This window comes from Colletes latitarsis, unplaced genomic scaffold (assembly GCF_051014445.1).
Source record: "Colletes latitarsis isolate SP2378_abdomen unplaced genomic scaffold, iyColLati1 scaffold0013, whole genome shotgun sequence".
Taxonomy (NCBI): Eukaryota; Metazoa; Arthropoda; class Insecta; order Hymenoptera; family Colletidae; genus Colletes; species Colletes latitarsis.
Genome location: NW_027488368.1, coordinates 1609486 through 1616327, shown reverse-complemented (window position 1 = coordinate 1616327; position 6842 = coordinate 1609486).

Here is a 6842-nt window from a genome sequence, read left to right as displayed (position 1 = left end):
TAACCCAGACATAACCAGAGTTATCCTCTAAAATACTAATGGGAGCCAGCTTTTATTGACTGTTTCTGTGTGGTACCACATTACGACGGGATAAAACTCACAAAAAACCCAAGATCTGGCCAACAAGTATGCGAAAAATGCGAAAGTACGAGCCAGATGAGGGCAAATCGCAGACCTAACTGAGACATAACCGACGTTATTCTCTAAGATATTAATCGCAACCAGGTTTAGTTGACTGTTTCGGTGTGGTACAGCATTACTACGTGATCCAAACCAGAAATATCCCAGGATCTGGCCAACAAGTATGCGAAAAACGAGAAAGTATGAGCCAGGTGGTTGCAAATACTAGACCTAACCGAGACATAACCGGCTTTATCCTCAAAAATATTAGTCGCAAACGGGTTTAATTGACTGTTTCGGTGTGGTACCACATTACTACGTGATCCAAACAAGAAAAAGGCGAGGATCTGGCCAACAAGTACGCGAAAAATGCGAAAGTACGAGCAAGATGAGGGCAAATCCCAGACCTAATCGTGACATAACCGGCGTTATCCACTTAAATATTGATCGCAACCAGGTTTAAATGACTGCTTCGGTGTGGTACCACATTACTACGTGATCCACACCAGAAAAAACCCAGGCTCTGCCCAACAAGTATGCGAAAAATGCGAAAGTACGAGCCGGATGAGGGCAAATACCAGACCCAACCGGGACATAACTGACGTTATCCTCTAAAATATTAAGCGCAACCAGGTTTAATTGACTGTTTCGGTGTGGTACCGCATTACTACGTGATCCAAACCAGAAAAAGCCCAGGATCTTGCCAACAGGCATGCGAAAAATGCGAAGGTACCAGCCAGATGAGGGCAAATCCCAGACCTAACCGAGACATAACCGGCGTTATCCACTAAAATATTAATCGCATCCAGGTTTAATTGACTGTTTCGGTGTCGTACCATATCACTACGTGATCCAAACCAGAAAAAGCCCAGGATCTGGCCAACAAGTATGCGAAAAAAGCGAAAGTAGGTGCCAGATGATTGCAAATACCACATCTAACCCAAACATAACCAGCGTTATCTTCCAAAATATTAATCGCAACCAGGTTTAATTGACTGTCTCTGTGTGGTACCACATTACTACGTGATCCAAACCAGAAAAAGCCCAGGATCTGGCCAACAACTATGGGAAAAACGCGAAAGTATGAGCCAGATGATTGCAAATACCAGAACTAACCCAGACATAACCAGAGTTATCCTCTAAAATATTATTCGGAACCAGCTTCTATTGACTGTTTCAGTGTGATACCACATTACTACGTTATCCAAATCAGAAAAAGGCCAGTTTCTGGCCAACAAGTATGCGAAAAATGCGAAAGTACGAGGCAGATGAGGGCAAATCCCAGACCTAACCGAGACATAACCGGCGTTATCCTCTTAAATATTAATCGGAACCAGCTTTTATTGACTTTTTCAGTGTGGTACCACATTACTACGTGATACAAACCAGAAAAAGGCCAGGATCTGGCCAACAAGTATGCGAATAATGCGAAGGTACGAGCCAGATGAGCTCAAATCCCAGACATAACCGAGACATAACCGGCGTTATCCTCTAAAATATTAATCGCAACCAGGTTTAATTGACTGTTTCGGCGTGGTACCGCATTACTACCTGATCCAAACCAGAAAAAGGCCAGGATCTGGCCAACAAGTATGCGAATAATGCGAAAGTACGAGCCAGATGAGCTCAAATCCCAGACATAACCGAGACATAACCGGCGTTATCCGCTAAAATATTAATCGCAATCAGGTTTAAATGACTGTTTCGGTGTGGAACCATATCACTGCGAGATCCAAACAAGAAAAAGGCGAGGATCTGGCCAACAAGTATGCGAAAAATGCGAAAGTACGAGCCAGATGACGGCAAATCCCAGACCTGGCCGAGACATAACCGTCGTTATCCTCTAAAATATTAATCGCAACCAGGTTTAATTGACTATTTCGGTGTGGTACCGCATTACTACGTGATCCAAACCAGAAATAGGCGAGGATCTGGCCAACAATTATGCGAAAAATGCGAAAGTACGAGCCAGATGAGGGCAAATACCAGACTTAACCCAAACATAACCAGCGTTATCCTCCAAAATATTAATCGCAACCAGGTTTAATTGACTGTCTCGGTGTGGTACGGCATTACTATGTGATCCAATCCAGAAAAAACGCTGGATCTGGCCAACAACAATGAGAAAAACGCGAAAGTATGAGCCAGATGATTGCAAATACCAGAACAAACCCAGAAATAACTAGAGTTATCATCTAAAATACTATTCGGAACCAGCTTCTATTGACTGTTTCAGTGCGGTACCACATTACTACGTGATCCAAAACAGAAAAAGGCCAGGATCTGGCCAACAAGTATGTGAAAAACGCGAAAGTATGAGCCAGATGATTGCAAATACCAGAACTAACCCAAACATAACCAGCGTTATCCTCCAAAATGTTAATCGCAACCAGATGTAGTTGACTGTCTCGGTGTGGTACCGCATTACTATGTGATCCAATCCAGAAAAAGCCGTGGATCTGGCCAACAAGTATGCGAAAAATGCGAAAGTACGAGCCGGATGAGGGCAAATACCAGACCCAACCGAGACATAACTGACGTTATCCTCTAAAATATTGAGCGCAACCAGGTTTAATTGGCTGTTTCGGTGTGGTACAGCATTACTACCTGATCCAAACCAGAAATATCCCAGGATATGGCCAACATGTATGCGAAAAATGCGAAAGTACGAGCCAGATGAGGGCAAATACCAGACCTAACAGAGACATAACCGGCGTTATCCTCTAAAATATTAATCGCATCCGGGTTTAATTGACAGTTTCGGTGTGGTACAGCATTACTGCGTGATCCAAACCAGAAATATCCCAGGATCTGGCCAAAAAGTATGCGAAAAACGAGAAAGTATGAGCCAGATGGTTGCAAATACCAGAACTAACCGAGACATAACCGGCGTTATACTCCAAAATATTAATCGCAAACAGGTTTAATTGACTGTTTCGGTGTGGAACCACATTACTACTTGGTCCAAGCCTGAAAAAGGCCAGGATCTGGCCAACAAGTATGTGAAAAACGCGAAAGTATGAGCCAGATGATTGCAAATACCAGAACTAACCCATACATAACCAGCGTTATCCTCCAAAATATTCATCGCTACCAGGTTTAATTGACCGTCTCGGTGTCGTACCGCATTACTATGTGATCCAATCCAGAAAAAACGCTGGATCTGGCCAACAACAATGCGAAAAACGCGAAAGTATGAGCCAGATGATTGCAAATACCAGAACAAACCCAGAAATAACTAGAGTTATCATCTAAAATACTATTCGGAACCAGCTTCTATTGACTGTTTCAGTGCGGTACCACATTACTACGTGATCCAAAACAGAAAAAGGCCAGGATCTGGCCAACAAGTATGTGAAAAACGCGAAAGTATGAGCCAGATGATTGCAAATACCAGAACTAACCCAAACATAACCAGCGTTATCCTCCAAAATGTTAATCGCAACCAGATGTAGTTGACTGTCTCGGTGTGGTACCGCATTACTATGTGATCCAATCCAGAAAAAGCCGTGGATCTGGCCAACAAGTATGCGAAAAATGCGAAAGTACGAGCCGGATGAGGGCAAATACCAGACCCAACCGAGACATAACTGACGTTATCCTCTAAAATATTGAGCGCAACCAGGTTTAATTGGCTGCTTCGGTGTGGTACAGCATTACTACGTGATCCAAACCAGAAATATCCCAGGATATGGCCAACATGTATGCGAAAAACGAGAAAGTATGAGCCAGATGGTTGCAAATACCAGAACTAACCGAGACATTACCGGCGTTATCCTCAAGAATATTAATCGCAAACAGGTTTAATTGACTGTTTCGGTGTGGTACCACATTACTACGTGATCCAAACCAGAAATATCGCAGGATCTGGCCAGCTAGTATGCGAAAAATGCGGAAGTATGTGCCAGATGATTGCAAATAGCAGAACTAACCCAAACATAACCAGCGTTATCCTCTAAAATATTAATCGGAACCAGGTTTAGTTGACTGTTTCGGTGTGGAACCACATTACTACGGGATCCAAAACAGAAAAAACCCAGGATCTGGCCAACAAGTACGCGAAAAATGCGGAAGTATGACCTAGGTGATGGCAATGTCCAGGCCAAACCTCGACATAAACGGTGTGATCCTCTAAAATATTGATCGAATCCAGGTTTAATTGACTGTTTCATTCTGGTACCATATTACCACGTGATCCAAACCAGAAAAAGCCAGGATCTTGCCAACAAGTATGCGAAAAAAGCGAAGGTACGAGCCAGATGAGGGCAAATCCTAGACCTAACCGAGACATAACCGCCGTTATACTCCAAAATATTAATCGCAAACAGGTTTAATTGACTGTTTCGGCGTGGAATCACATTACTGCTTGGTCCAAGCCAGAAAAAGGCCAGGATCTGGCCAACAAGTATGCGAAAAATGCGAATGTACGAGACAGATGACGACAAATCCCAGACCTAACTGAGACATAACCGGCGTTATCCTCTAAAATATTAATCGCAACCAGGTTTAATTGACTATTTCGGGGTGGTACCGCATTACTACGTGATCCAAACCAGAAAAAGCCCCGGATCTGGCCAACAAGTATGTGAAAAATGCGAAAGTACGAGCCAGATGAGGGCAAATACCAGACCTAACCCAGACATAACCGGCGTCATACTTTAAAATATTAATCGCAACCAGGTTTAATTGACTATTTCCGTGTGGTACCGCATTACTACGTGATCCAATCTAGAAAAAGGCGAGGATCTGGCCAACAAGTATGCGAAAAATGCGAATGTACGAGCCAGATGAGGGCAAACACCAGAACTAACCCAAACATAACCAGCGTTATCCACCAAAATATTAATCGCAACCACGTTTAATTGACTGTTTCGGTGTGGAACCACATTACGACGGGATACAACCCACAAAAAACCCAAGATCTAGCCAACAAGTATGCGAAAAACGCGAAAGTATGTGCCAGATGAGGGCAAATACCAAACTTAACCGGGACATAACCGCCGTTATCCTCTATAATATTAATCGCAACCAGGTTTAATTGACTGCTTCGGTGTGGTACCGCAGTACTACGTGATCCAAACCAGAAAAAACCCAGGATCTGGCCAACAAGTATGCGAAAAATGCGAAAGTACGAGGCAGATGAGGGCAAATCCCAGTCCTAACCGAGACATAACCGGCGTTATCCACTAAAATATTAATCGCAACCAGGTTTAATTGACTGTTTCGGTGTGGTACCACATTACTACGTGATCCAAACCAGAAAAAGCCCAGGATCTGGCCAACAAGTATGTGAAAAACGCGAAAGTATGAGCCAGATGATTGCAAATACCAGACCTAACAAAAACCTAAACGGTGTTATCCTCTAAAATATTAAGGGCAACCAGGTTTAATTGACTGTTTCGTTGTGGTAACACATTACTACGTGATCCAACCCAGAAAAAGCCCAGGATCTTGCCAACAAGTATGCGAAAAATGCGAAGGTACGAGCCAGATGAAGGGCAAAACCCAGACATAACCGAGACAAAACCGGCGTTATCCTCTAAAATATTAATCACAACCAGGTTTAATTGACTGTTTCGGTGTGGTACCGCATTACTACCTGGTCCAAACCAGAAAAAAACTAGGATCTGGCCAACAAGTATGCGAAAAACGCGAAAGTATGAGCCAGATGATTGCAAATACCAGAACTAACCCAGACATAACCAGCGTTATCCTCTAAAATACTTATCGGAACCAGCTTTTATTGACTGTTTCAGTGTGGTACCGCATTACTACGTGATCCAAACCAGAAAAAGGCGAGGATCTGGCCAACAAGTGTGTGAAAAACGCGAAAATATGAGCCAGATGATTGCAAGTACCAGAACTAACCCAAACACAACCAGCGTTATCCTCCAAAATATTAATCGCAACCAGGTTTAATTGACTGTCTCGGTGTGGTACCGCATTACTATGTGATCCAATCCAGAAAAAGCCGTGGATCTGGCCAACAAGTATGCGAAAAATGCGAAAGTACGAGCCGGATGAGGGCAAATACCAGACCCAACCGAGACATAACTGACGTTATCCTCTAAAATATTAAGCGCAACCAGGTTTAATTGACTGTTTCGGTGTGGTACAGCATTACTACGTGATCCAAACCAGAAATATCCCAGGATATGGCCAACAAGTATGCGAAAAACGAGAAAGTATGAGCTAGATGGTTGCAAATACCAGAACTAACCGAGACATAACCGGCGTTATCCTCAAGAATATTAATCGCAAACAGGTTTAATTGACTGTTTCGGTGTGGTACCACATTACTACGTGATCCAAACCAGAAATATCCCAGGATCTGGCCAACTAGTATGCGAAAAATGCGGAAGTATGTGCCAGATGATTGCAAATAGCAGAACTAACCCAAACATAACCAGCGTTATCCTCTAAAATATTAATCGGAACCAGGTTTAGTTGACTGTTTCGGTGTGGAACTACATTACTACGGGATCCAAACCAGAAAAAACCCAGGATCTGGCCAACAAGTATGCGAAAAATGCGAAAGTATGACCTAGTTGATGGCAATGACCAGGCCAAACCTCGACATAACCGGTGTGATCCTCTAAAATAGTGATCGAATCCAGGTTTAATTGACTGTTTCATGCTGGTACCATATTACTACGTGATCCAAACCTGAAAAAGCCCAGGATCTGCCCAACATGTATGCGAAAAATGCGAAGGTACGAGGC